Source organism: Balaenoptera physalus (genome assembly GCF_965194825.1).
Source record: "Balaenoptera physalus genome assembly, chromosome: 17".
Classification (NCBI taxonomy): Eukaryota; Metazoa; Chordata; class Mammalia; order Artiodactyla; family Balaenopteridae; genus Balaenoptera; species Balaenoptera physalus.
This window is the reverse complement of record NC_138895.1, coordinates 15,146,281-15,160,870: the sequence shown is the minus strand read 5'-3', so window position 1 is coordinate 15,160,870 and position 14,590 is coordinate 15,146,281. Positions and strand designations below refer to the sequence as shown.

The 14,590-nt window shown below is 39.5% G+C and overlaps 1 protein-coding gene across 5 annotated transcripts in view; it reads right to left on the bottom strand.

The window, feature by feature from the left end:
- SULF1 (sulfatase 1) overlaps positions 1–14,590 on the bottom strand; it is a 161,645-nt gene that overhangs the window by 114,809 nt on the left and 32,246 nt on the right. For all 5 annotated transcript variants that reach the window (XM_082433478.1, XM_082433480.1, XM_082433479.1 and 2 more), the window contains exon 2: positions 12,570–12,664. The gene's annotated coding sequence lies outside the window, so the exon portion shown is untranslated. The remainder of the gene's footprint in view (positions 1–12,569; positions 12,665–14,590) is intronic.

The following is a 14,590-nucleotide window of genomic DNA, read 5'->3' as shown; positions in this document are numbered from 1 at the left end:
CCTGTCATTGAAGGGAACCAGAGATATAGTCAAAAAGAAACAAAAGGAAATTTTAAGAATCTCGTGCATCAAATGTGATTAAGTATTAAAAGGCTGTGGTTTTGATAATAGCAATACTGTATGAACCCTGAGCTGATCTATAAAGTAGGAATAATTGATCAGTAATGTGGTTTGTACACATGAGTGTGTGTGTGGTGTGTGTGTGTGTGTGTGTGTGTTTAGGACTGGAATAATTCTGAATTTTAGGGACCCTTTAAATAGTTAGGTAAAAGTATTCTAATTATAGGAAATTTCCCATGTCCAGAGATTTTAAGCATCATAGATTTTTAAAAGACTTCCACAAATCCTATATTCTTCCAGATACAGGTATTTCTTATATACAACCGCTTGTACAGGTGTTGTATTAAGGTTTCAGAGAGAAATCTTTAACAAGAAAATGCAGGACTTCTTTTCTGCCCAATTTGTGCAGTTGACCGTAATTCTTCATTTATAAGTCTACTTTTTGATCACAGAAAGAAAGCTAGATAGACATCTGAAAGACCAACTCAATGTATCTTGCTATGTGAATGAAAAGCCATCAGAGTCCATGGCCATCAGAGACTAAGGTAAATTCAACTATAGTCTGGATATTTATAATCCTGGTATATACTTAGAGGCAGAAATCCCTGAAGGTGCATAACTGCATTTGCCAACTTCATGAATGTTAAAAATAGCCACCACTAATTTTAATTCTAGAATAACTTGTCATGAGTGTCCTATAGGTATCTGAAAACGTGTGATTCCTATTTCTGGATACCGGCGTGTCACAGCTATAAGGAACCTTAAGTAATCTTAATGTAAGACTAGTTTACCCTAGCATTGATCTCTAGCCTATATGAACTCAGTTTGATAGATTTTTCTCTATTGTTTAAAAAAGCACATGTTACAGAAGCACTTATATGTTTACATCAATGTCTCAACTAAATACAGAGACCCTAAATATTGTGGATCAGTTTAACAATAGCCATTCATTCTTTCATTCAATAGTATTTACTGCGCCTGCTATGTGCTAACTCCATGTTAGGCATTGAAGGAGACCCTCTTACTGCCTTGAAAGGTCTTATTGACTAGTAAGGAGAAAAGAAGAAAAACAAAAAACAAAGTTTGAATACAAATATGGTGGGACTCCTATTTCCAGGTAAGATGGAGCAACTGGTATCACACTAATCCTTCTGCTGTAAACAGCCAGAAAACAAAGTATATGAAGCAACCATCTCAGACACTGGACAATAGGCTGTGATCTGTGAGAGAAGGGACACAAGTGAAGTATGTCCCACTAGAGACACTTTTCTGGACTATGGTACAAAGAGGGGGACCTTTGTACATGAAGAAATATTTGAAAAATTTCCAAATGTGTTAAAAAATGTAAACCCACAGATCCAAAAAGCTCAACTAATCAAAAGCATGATAAATACAATGTGATGAATACCATAACAGAAATACACAAATGTAAGCCTATTACATAAATTTCAAATAAATAATTTTCCTTGATCAATTTCTGCATATATTTTTCTCCTTCCTTCTGCACATCCACTTGGAGTATTCATCAACTCCTCCACTATCCTCTTACCAAGTGTCAAGATGACTGGAATATGTGGTGATGAGAAGGCGTGGAAGCAGAAGTAGACAATGAAAGCGTAGAATGAAAATATAGAGAAATTCTTTTCTATTCCCTCTTTGTTGTCCACAGCCTTCTTATTCACTAAATATTTTCTTCTCTTATTTTCTATTCATGCCTTACAATTAATTTACCCCAGTACTTACTGTTTAAAGCCCCCAGGCTCTCATATCCTCAGCTCTCTCACTAGGCTTCTTCCATCAATGGTCCTTATGTTCATTTTGTCCCATCCATCGACCTACCTTTTAAGTGCCTCATGGTGAAACCCCATTTCTTTCCCTCCCTCAAGCCTTTTCATCTCTCCTAAATCCTTTACTTCCTGGTTCTGAAATTTATGTATCATTAGAATTTCAGGCCTGAATATTTCATCAGCGTTGGTTCACAAGAGAAGGAGGAATCTTTACTCTTTTTGCAAGGGCTGGGGAAGCAGTTAGGGGATGGTAAGCATAGATGGGAAGATGGATTTCTAGTATTACAGCCTGTCACATGAAACGCCTTTTTCCTACCAAAATTTTAAACTTCTTGCTTAGATTTCTAAGCAGGCCTGCTAAGGCATTTGTCTTTTAATAGATCTGTAAAAAATATGGCATCAGTAATAATGTTACTGGATAATAGTATAATATAGACCGAACCACTGGTAGGCTGGTTTATAAATGATCATCTTTATTTACCATTGTCTCTTTGTAACCAGGGATCTGCCTGTATTTACAAACAACCATATCAACGAACGTTCCACCTCAGTGCTTGAGAAAATCTAGGGTCAGCCTGAGTAAAGGAAAAAAGTCAAAGTCACTTATGTTTTCATCCTGTATTCTTATTGCACCATTTTCCTGACAAACCTCAGATGAGAGGTACAATTCTCATCTGAGTAGTGATCAATCCTTGGTAGGATACAGTAAAGGCATAATCTTGTAGAATCTGGTCATGTGATCTTAGAACTGGAAGTGAACACCTGTATCATATCACAGATGAGGAAACAGAGGCCCAGAAAGATTAAGTGCCTTGCCCAAGGTCACACAGCCAGTTAGATATGCAGCTGGGACAAAGTCCAGGCCTCCTGAAACTTCCCCTTATACTGTCACCCTTTCAATATCTTTATAGACAACAACAAAAATACATTTTAGAACCCCCTCTTAGAAAACTTATTAAGAGTGTGTTTTACTATTTGTTTCTCAAATGTTAGTGTTTGCTGGAATCCTTTCTGTCTCTTTTTAGGAATATGGCTGAAATGAGGGCAGTTGGACAGGAAGACTTGACTATAATTAGTGCATGGGTGGGCCGTCCCCTGGCCCAGCGACTGCTGCTGATCAAACACCACGTGGTGTCGTGGCTCTGCCTTTTTGCCTCATGGGAGTCACGGGGCTTTGTTCACATAAAATCACCTTGTTTCAGGCATCTGACCACCAATGTGGTTTTTCTGCTGTCTCCATCTTGTTATTTTTCGGCCATGAATGGCTGGACCATGAGGCTTGCAGCTGTCTCTGCAGTGTTCCTGTGTCCAAAGGGTTATGGTCCTTCAGAGTGATCCCTTGTAACAAGCTACTTTTAAAAGACATTGATGTGTGGCGAAGAGCTTTGGGGATTATTCATTCATTATTCCACGGGGTCCCTGCCTTTCATAACAACTCTGTATGTGCCTGGTATCTCTCACTAAACTCTACAGACAGATTTAGGTCACAGGCTCCTCCTCGATATTTAATTCTGGGTCTACTTGCATAGGAGCCTTTTAAATATTCAAATACTTAAGCAAATAGAAGAAAACTTGATAAATGAATTTTAAAATTTACTGCTAGGAACTGGCCCAGGCCAAAGCACGGCTGCCTCTTTTGGGTAATTCACAAAGCTCAATATAACCAGAAGTTTGCAACTTTGTTTTTTATATTAAAAAATGAGCATTTATTATACACTCAACTGTATGCAAAGTGCTGTGCTAAATGCATAAGAAATGGAAAGACGATAGTATTCCAGTCTCAAAAAGCACACACTCCAATGTGAGGCAGAGACAGGTAAATGACAGTACAGTACAAACAAAATTTCAATAATATGAACCGTAATTAAAGTATGAAGTCCCCAGGCTTCTCAGATTCATGCTATCTGCGTGGTCCTGGGGTTGGTGCTTTCCACACACCTTCTCTCTGAGTCCCTCACAATAACGTTATGAGCTAAATGCTCTTTTCCACACTTTACTGAAAGGCACCAAGAGGATCAAAAAGCTATGCCCACAAGGTCGGAAATGGTGGACTATCTCCATGGACATTTCTTCCCTCACACCAGTGGTCCTTGGGGGGCCTTAAAAAGGTTCGGACTTGGTTCTGCACACCATGGGCAGACACTGCACTGCTGTTGATGCCACGATAATGATCACCTTTAATTTTCACTTGGGAGATGATGAAGATGGCATGAATAATACTCGCTCACAAAGCACTTTTCTACTCCTTCTTCGGTGTTGCGGGGACTTGCCCACTCTTGGCACCCCTATATACTTAATGGTGGAGAAGGAGAAGTGGAAAAACCAAATGTCAAGTTTATTATTTTAAGATCCTGCAGCAACATTCAATATGCAGTTAGAATTTTGAATTTTATATAAAAATTTTTTTTCAGAAGTATAAAATACAGGCAGAATGAGTGCTCTCCATTGTGTGAAAACTCCCCCAAATATTGAGGAAACCGCTCTTCATCATTCTCTAAGGATTTTTTTTTTCTCTCCTTTCAACAAGGGAATCTTATTAATGGCACAAACAGAAGAGCAGGATACAGTACAGTTGTCAACCTGAAGCTTTGAAATTCCATCATCATTTAAATAGTGACAGTTATAAAAAAAATCATCAACTATATAATTTACAAACAGAGGATTGAGAAAGTTTTCCTGAGGCAAATCCATCTTACACTTCTGTGGATCTCTGCGTCCAGCTCTGTGGAGCCGCACTGAGGCAGGGTCTACACCAAAGAAGAAGTATCCAGCCTATTTGAGGATCAGAATCCCAGCCCACTGAATCATTAGAGCCTCCAAATGGAGAATCTTTGTATGGGATTTTAGTAATAATTAGTTTTTATTTGTTCATATATGCCAAATCATGGTTGGCTGGGGGAAAAAGCTGAGGCTAAGGCTAAGCAAGTCTAAAGGGAAATCAGAAATTAAAAAATTAAACACTGGTTTAAAACAAGTTTTCCATATGGATGCTGATAATATACTCCCAAAGCACTTTCCCATTCACCGTGTCATTTGACTTTCTCAACAACTGTTACAAGTGAACCAATGTAGATTTTAGGTGTGTAAGCGTAAGGTATCATTTTTGGTATTATTTGTAAGGCAAATAATATGTACATGTGCTACTTCTGACCAGCACCAATTTCCACAAGGTGGGCACTGTGACCCGTGACTGGTTTCTATATAGTGCCTGTGTGCGTGTGTGTGTGTGTGTGTGTGGTGTGTATGGTGTGTATTTAAGTGTATGGAGCTATGAGCAGACTAACGTTATGGGAACTTATCTACTTTGTGCATTTCTGGATTTAAAAAATTTTCACAAATAATAGTAATAGTTAACTTGCACAAAGCACTTCACTGAGTGTGAGGCATTGTTCTAAGCCCTTTATGCATATGGAGTCATCTAATTCTCTAAACAGCGAAACAAAGTCAGTATTATTACTGGCCCCCAGTTTTCAGATAAGGACACTGAGACACAAAGAAATTAAGCTACACAGTTAACCAACGGCATAGCAGAGATTCAGACCCAACAGTCTGGCTCCCAAATCTGTGCTTCTGACCATTACTCTACACTTCTCTCTTGCACCACTATAAATTAGAAAAAGAGAGTTTTCTATTTTAAGAAGAGAAGATCACCTTTGCTGGTGATAACACTCGAACTTCTCCCAAAGGCTCTTTTCACGTGACTCTAACACACATCACTGTGTACATTTTCAGACACCCATGAAGGCCAATAGCTCAGCCTAGTGATTACCAGGTAGATGATGCATGGTCTTGCTGTCTCAACAGGAGCCCGGAAGAAAAAAAAAAATCAATGTTTCGATAGTCCGAATTATTGTCTGTCACATATAGGAGTTGGTTGTCACTGGAACAGTTATTCATGCATACATACACCAGTCATACCACACAAACTCTGTCTTAATATTTCCATAGCTAGAGAGAAAGTTCTTTACACTAAGATGGACTTCCAAACCAGAAATGTAAATTACATTCCTCTCCTTTCATCCAGAAGCGACGTTTCAGCCCTTACAAACTACGAAGCTGCTACTGTATCTGACATTTGAAAGAAATTCCTCTACAAATCGATGCTTAGGGGTGGAAAAAACAACTAGACAATTGAATATTTCCGTAAGAGAAAGGCAGTCTTGTGACAAGAACTGACAGAGGGCAGAAGGATGTCATTTTTTCTCTCTGGCCTCTGTCTGGGGGATATGCAGGTGATGGCAATTTCTTGATCCATTTGAGTGCCAACAGGAGCCAATCAACAAGATCTTGAAAGCAATAGCTCCTCTCCCCGGTGAGTTGATCGTACACATCTTTTTCCTAATCATAAAGATTACTTGGAATCAATCATTAACCTGAATTCCAACAACTACAAGCGTATAACACAGTAGGAGCTATTTTTTTTCACTCTTATTTTTAATGCTTCAACCAGTAAAGGTATTTCATTTTGAAGCTTTTCTTAAAAAATGCACTGACTACATAGTTATAATCCAAGTGATTCTACAGCCTTCCATCTGTGCCAAGCATTTTTGAATTTTTGCCAGCTATCAAAAATACACATTGGGATTAGTTTACTGGCAGAGATATAAAACTAAAAGAATAATGAGGGAGAAATAAGGTGCTGGGAATAGCACAGTCTGATGGGAACTAATGATTACCACGCAATACCTTAGCCTTTTAATATTATAATAACAATAGGTTGTGTTTGAGCGGCTCTAAACACCTGCTCCCTCCAAAGGTACTTTTACATCCTTTATCTTCTATTTACAACAGCCCAGTGAGGGAAGGGGGATGAGTATATGCTAATTGTGTAGAAAAGTACATAGTAAACAAAATACCTGTAATTAGAATCAACTCTCAATGCAGGGTTCTTTGGACAGCAGAATTTTGCGACTAGTTATATTTTGATATACTTATCATTGGGAGAGGTATTCTGAGTATCTATATCCCGTGCGGCACAGCACTGACGTGCTGAAAGGCTGCTCATTCTCTCATGACCACTGTCCATTGCTGAGTATTATCATGTCTGGCCAGACCAGACTCCTATGAATATTGTAGGATGGATTTAACCTGCTGGAGCATTCTTACTTCACATAACAACCAAATACATTTTAATGTAGAAAATGCATCCAAACTTTCTTGGTAAAACTGTAAAAGCAAATAATTTAAAAATTAATTTTATGGTAAATCCATTGTAAGAAGCCATGCCTGATCTACTTGCTTAGTAAATAGTGGATTTGCTTAAACACTTGTATTTTAGCTGCCATTGTCAACTGGCTATCAATAATGGACTCAAGATTTCTTTCAAAGACTACTAGAAAATAAACAGAGAAGAAAATTCAACACTGTCCTGAAAACTTGGGAACTTCTGATGGCGCCGACCATTTGTTTGGAAATATTTTGGTTATTTTTAAATTTTTAAATAATTATTCTTTCTCAAAGGTCCTGCAGCCTAACTACCTTCCACTTAAAAAGAAGGGAAGCAGAAATCACTGCAGTTCATGTTAGAATCTGCCCAAATTAGGACTCCTTCAAAATGTGCCTCTTTCCATTTTGATAGCCACAACCCACAGCAGTTTCAAAACACTTTTGTGGCATATACATCACCATTCCCTACACCCTCACCACACAAGATTCTCTAGTCATCAGAGCAAAAACATAAGACAAATATGAATTCCCACTGTAATCCAATTTTACTTTTACATCTTTGTATACTCTACAAGAGAGAGGAAGACCTTGTCCCTAAATACATATATGCACCCGAAGACCAGTGGTTTACCAAAATTGATCATTTAGTTTTACAAATTCTCTAAACCACAGATGCCAGTGTAAAAAGGCTGCAATGTTTCAGTTCTATTACAAATATGCGGCAAAAATATCCTAAAAAAAAAGGCCTCAGTCAATGACTTATTTGTTTTAAGCCCTATTAATGCAATACAACAGAATCTTAATAACAGGATCTGACCCTACCATGTAATTATTCCAGGGATAACTTCTTAGAAAATCTAACCTTCATTTGTAATTGTGATGCCCTCTTGTGAAATCTAAGCAGATGAATGAGGTTAAATCAGGACACTATTGAGAGAAGGAATCTAAAATTGAATGTATCTGCCACCAGTGGCACTAGGCACTTGAGATCGCCACAGATCAAATGCTTCCTCTGTAAGCAGAATTAATCAGTCCTAAAAATGTCTTAACGTGGTACAAGGCAGTATTTCTTTTCAGGAAGTGCCAACTTTCTACCGAGAAATAGATTCCGTCTTAACTTCAGAACACCCTTCAAAATTACCCTACCAAAAAGGCACCAATTTAAGATATTTGGCCTGACACCAAGTTGTGTAGTTACACTCTGCTTCTTAAAATTCACTGTGTTGTAAGAATCGGAACACTCTGTCCTAAACTGTGGCTCAGTGATCTTAAAAAATGTTGTGAACCTAGTGTGGGCCATTTTTCAGCACTGGATGAAATGATTCTGCCCCTCTTATCTGTCTTCAAGATGTCTTGGGGGATATCTTAATGTGAGCGGGGTCCTTAGACCCCTCCTAAGAAGCATGACCACCAAGTAATCCCTTGTAACACACGGGTCTGGGCAGAGAACAAGACCATTGTGTGTGACCTGATTTCATTTCAGTGAAATGTCCCAGTAAAGAATGACATCATCCCATTCTTTTTCTTGATCTCCACTTGTGACCGTCCCCCCGCACTCATCATAATTAAACTGCTTCCCCCCTCCCATTCCCTATTCCTCATCCCCACGGGCATTGCTATTTTCTTCTGAACTTCCTGCCTGAATGTTTCATTAGGGCAAGAGCAAAGGCTTTTCCTCTGGTCCGTCAACACTGCTGGAGTTTGCTTCTTGGCTACATGAGACAAAGCATTATTCTGATGGCAGCCAGAGCAGACTGAGAGGGTCATCTGCTGGGACGGGTCTCAGTCAGCTGGGAATGGAGAGCAGCCAGTTGAAGACGGCCCGCCTGACGGGCACAATGTTTCTCATCCCACTGGAGTTGGGTTTTCTTTAAACACAAACTCATTGGCTTGGAGGAGGTATTGTCTAAACAGATCCATTTAACTATGTACATACCATGTGTGCACATTTGTATGCTTGTATGAACTAACACTTGCTTTATCACTTAGATTCAGACTGCAAGACTCACATGTGAAAGTATTTCATTTCAGACAGATGGAAAGATGATGCAGGAGAAGACCTTAGTTTAAAAACCGGCATGAGAATGCAACCAAATCGAATTGCTGTGTGAAGGAAGGCAGTGACTGTGGTGTTTTGAGTATAAACCGTTTTGATAGAAAGGTAGGTGAAAAAAAAATCCAGATAAAATTGTCTGTTCTCCAAGGTTCCAACTATGTAAACTATTAGGTAGTACCATATAAAATTACTGCCTTTGTAGGTCAAAAATAGTTAAATAGGAGTAATTTTCTAAGATTCCACCTAGCAAATTTTCATATAGAAAAGATGTATGGGCTTGGGTTAAGGGTGTGTGTTTTTTTAACTTTAAAAAAAGTTCCTATTAGGTAGCAATTATATTGTTTTTTACAACAAATACATGATTTTAACAGACATTGGGATTCTGTGTAATAAATTGCCTTCTTTGATGAGAAATGTTAAGAGTGGTCACAAGAGTCTGCTTCTTAGCACGCCCCAATTCAGCTTTTTATACTCTGCACCAAGTTACATGTCCTTGGATACCAGACGAGGATAATGTTAGTGGTTTTTAGGGTCCACATCTGAAACTGATTCTTTGAAAAGACGTTGCTTACTATTACAGTCTACGGACAATTTTTTAAAAATATTTAAATTCAAATTAAGGTATTGAGTATAACTTAAATAATTAAAGTAATAAAAATAAATAAAGTCCCAGGGAGGCACAGTTAAGGCATGCTTATAACATTTTCCATCTCCAAAAAGCAACAACAGGGCTAGGAAAGGTCTTAATTGCCTTACAAACAACATAGTCGCTGTTCTAAGTTATCCCATCTGTGTGCACCAAACCCTGTCTGACAGTGTGGTTTTTGAATCCAGAAGGTACAATAGCGGCCATTCAGATTTTGGCAGGTGTATTTCAAGCTGAAAACCAAGCTCCACAAAACATAACGGTCTGTTCCACAGGTGTGAACATTTTTGATGAGAGCTCTCAAAATCTCCCCCAAGCTGTGAAGTTTAATTGTCCTTTTGGTGTCTTATTATACGTGAATACAACCTATCTCTCCTTGGAACAAGAGAGAATCTTCTGGCAATCGAACAGCCAGGAGACGCTTGGGCAGCTTCTGAGGTTTGCGTATAACATCTCCTGGTTCTGTTTCTTGCATTATGTATTTTGGAGGTGATGCCAAGTTCACTGAACTGCAGGTAAGCAGTTCTTAAAGCTGGAAAAATATTAACTGAAAGGACTTTATACCCCAATGACACGAGCAGAGAGGCAATCAAAAATGCACAGGGCAGGGGCTTCCCTGGTGGCGCAGTGGTTAGGAGTCTGCCTGCCAATGCAGGGGACACGGGTTCGAGCCCTGGTCTGGGAGGATCCCACGTGCCGCGGAGCAACTAAGCCCGTGAGCCACAACTACTGAGCCTGTGCGTCTGGAGGCTGTGCTCTGCAACAAGAGAGGCCGCGACAGTGAGAGGCCCGCGCACTGCGATGAAGAGTGGCCCCCACTCGCCGCAACTGGAGAAAGCCCTCGCACAGAAACGAAGACCCAACACAGCCAAAAGTAGATAAATAAATAAATAAATTTATTAAAAAAAAATGCACAGGGCAGCATTTTGAAACCCTAAGACTCATTAAAATGGTCCTACTTTCTAAACCTGCCTGTCTGAGCACACACAGAAAGGACCCATTTCTTTCTACAAAATTTGCCAGCTGGGAAAACTGTGGCTATGTGAATACAGGTGTAGTGGTGGGAAGGGGCTCAGCCAGCTATCTAGTCCAGCTCAAATGATGGATGAGGAAGGGCAGAGATCTCTGAAACTGGCAGCTGGTCAGACGTTGAATTTGAATTTTCCAGTCCAAAGACAGAAAAAAGCAGACCGGAGCCAGCCCTAACAGGGGTTCCACAGATTTTTAGGAAATAAGTGTCATGTGTGTTAAATTTGGGCAAATGATTCTGATTTCATCCAGTATTAAAGTAAACGCATTTCTATTTTCTCATAATAAGGATAGGCTGAGAATCGAAAGGATATAATATTGATACTTAAAGGGGTGAAATGACTCATTAGAGGGAGAAAAGTGTGACATGAAAGATTAGTGACCAGATAATAAACAACATGTCATCCCAGAAAAGTGGCTTCTTCATAGCACAAGAGAAACTAAGACAGATGCTTTGAGAAATCAGGTCTTCAGCGACCTCTTGGGAAGATATAGGGTGTCCTCCAGTATTAAGGGTTTCCAGCCTCTTCTATAGTTAATTTTTGAATGACATGATACCCAAGGGCAACCTGTTTCTTTCTTACAGAAAAATTGATGCATTGGACCAGAGGTTCACAAGGAAAAGGTTTGGCAAACTGACTCAAGACGGTGAAGCAGTCTTAAGAAGTCACAGTTCTACTGTTTACTGAACTTATTCCTAAGCAGATATCTTTTTCAGTTTGTTTTGGAATATTTTCCTCTCCCGTTTGGAGTTTCGAAGTAAGGAGACCTAAACTTCAACTTGTCTTCTCTTACTGTTGATTTAGCTTGTGAATAACCAGCATCCAATACCTTACTGGTGAGATCCCAGACCACCTGCCAACAAAGCTCTGAGAATTAGAGAAAAACTGCCAGTGCTCATGATGAACCCCAAGGAATGAACCCCAAGCTCCCAGACGTTTCCAGCCATTTCCCTTCTTCACTTGCCATTTGTAGTATGAGGACAAAATGTTTAATTCTATAAGTATTAGAAAGAGAAGCTGCAGAAATCAACCCTCAAAAGACAAACCTGAAATTCAGGTCAGACTTGAAGATTTTGTTTTGTTTTGTTCTGTGTGAGGTTCATGAGCTTTTTGGTGATTAAAGGACTTATTCCAAGTCAGCCTGGGCTAACACAAGACTTAGAATGAAAATCAAGCAAAGGGCAACGATTTTGAAGGGCTGCAAAAACCAAGAGGAACTCAACAGTTTCCATGGCGTTAGTTTTCAATGAGGGTGGAAACAACTTTCAAAGTTGACATCTGAGCAAAGACTCATGGTGTGGGGTATAAACTCGTATGTACCAACACCCCCAGGGATGTTTTCGCAGCCAAGGTTGTGCTGCTGAGATGGGTCTCCATGGCCTGCCCTGGGTCCCACTGCACTCTTGGCACCAGTGTATGTGGCCAAGGCAAGAAACTGTGAGGTCAAGCTGTGAACAAGACAGGTGACATCTGTAGTTTTCATGCCTGAAGCTGTGGATGACTGCATATAGCTGGCCTACCATTAACAACCCCTCTAATTCCCCCGAGCTTCCTGAGTATCTCATGACATGTTAATAAAGTTACATGATTCTTCAGATGCTTCTTCTGCCATTCCTGGAGACGAATTTCAAGAAATGGCTCTGCCTTTCAGCTCTCTCAGCCAAGAAGGAGGAGAACGCTACAGGAAGGGGCGGGACTATTGACTCCTGAGTTTCTGATAATTCCCCACCTGCGACACATTCCACTCTTCAAGTGACATGGAGTACCCGGGTTTAATTAGTGCCTTGGTTTAATTAATCGAGACCAATATTTGATATGAGTACCTTTGAAGATTTTCTGCAATTATTCTGTCTTGGAGAATCTGCATGTCATTTGCCAAATTCACCTTCCTCAGATGGTGATGGCTGGCCGTCAGCACCTATGATGGAAGAAAGCAAAAGTGCCATCAGTTGCATTTCATCAGTGATTTATCTTTCAGGTGTTGCCCTTTCACACCTTCAAAGGAGGACATCATTAGGAATAGCATTCTTCAAATTTCATCCAGATTGTTTCTCTCTTTTTTTTATTTTAATGTGGACCATTTTTAAAGTCTTTATTGAATTTGTTACAATATTGCTTCAGTTTTATGTTTTGGTTTTTTGGCCCTGAAGCATGTGGGTGGGATCTTAGCTCCCTGACCAGGGATTGAACCTGCACCCCCTGCATTGGAAGGCGAAGTCTTAACCCCTGCACCGCCAGGGAAGTCCCCAGACTGAGGGTGATTCTTAAAATCACTCCAAGAGATTCTGAAGTATTGTGGGTCATTCAATCCTTTTACAGAAGTTTCCATTTGACTTTCTCTTCATCAAGGGAGAGACTTTCCATTAGATTCATTTCATATTATTCTCTAACTGGATTTCGTAAGGCCAATAAAGAAGAGTTTCTCTTTAAAGGTTTACAAAATGTTCCAAGTTTAAAAGTTGAATGACGTCTAATTTCAGGTTCTGAGATCTATTTTAGAGGAAAACATGCAGAATCATGAAATCTTCTAAAGTGACTGCAAGCTACTATTTGATGAGTAGCAAAGTAAGCATTTTCAAGTGGTTAAATTTGTTTCTATTCTGCATTTATGACAGTTGAAATATGTAAGTGACTAAAATCAACTTCGGTACTTTGAATAAGAGGAAAAACCCATTTTAATGCATTAAGTATCTGATGAAGCAATCTTGCTGACATGAAGAGCACATTTAACATATGCATGCTATATATAAGTGCAGATACGATATATAAATTAGAAGAGGAAAGATATATAGTAGCTATATCTTATAAGAATATACAAGCTATAAGACATAAACTAGAAGAATAGGAAAACAACACACACTATTTCACAACTCCAAATTTCCTTTACATTTAAAAAATATTTCTCTTGCCTGTGTAATACTAAGACATTTCACTTGGAGCCCTACCTCTTCACTAGTGAATATTCTCAGAGGTAATGGATGTAGATTATTTCAATACAATAGACCTGGAATCTCTTCTTGTTCTGAACTGGCCCTGGTGATTCAGGTTAAATGTGGAGAGTTCCAGGTCCTCTGCTCTGTTCTGGAAGCTTCACTCTTAGGGAGATTGTTGTGGTAGGACCTCCCTGCAGCTGGCCGCCTGCTGCAGGACTCTTCCTCCCATGCCACCCTTACCCTTATCACGTCTCTTTCTGTTCCCGGCAGATCAACTCTTCCGCCCATTTCCGACACCCCCTGTCATCTGACACACCTAACCCAGTCAGCTTTTGACCATGCCCCTGTGCTTCTCATCCTGGAAGTTGGTGAGTTCTAGAAGAACTTTTCTATTCTCTGATAACATTATAAATTATTATAAGCATCACGCAGATCTCCACTTTTTATATATGTTCCGGGAAGACATATAAATGTTTATGTTTATAATCATGCACGGCACCCTGTGATCTTCCAAAGTAAAAGTTTACATTTGAATGTGAGGCTACAAGTATCTGGCTGTGGTCACGCTGGATTATAGCCTAACGTCAAACTACAGCATCCTTTCTCTGTTATTCAGAATCTACTACTGGGAGCAGCGTGAATTCCAGCCTACAGAATCCATTGGCTATTTTGACCTTGACCGAGTTACTTCATTTCTCTATGCCTCAGTATCTTCCTCTGAAAAATGAGGATTAAAAATCGTTATCTATTCCATAGGGTTGACGTGAGGATTACATGCAAACATCCACGTAAGAAATTTAGAAGCATAAGTGGCCAAGAAACACCAGTGATCATTATTACTGGCACTGAATTTTTTCTTTTTTTTTTTAAGGGAAGCTCCAAGGAGGCTTTTTTTTTTTTTTTTTAAAGGA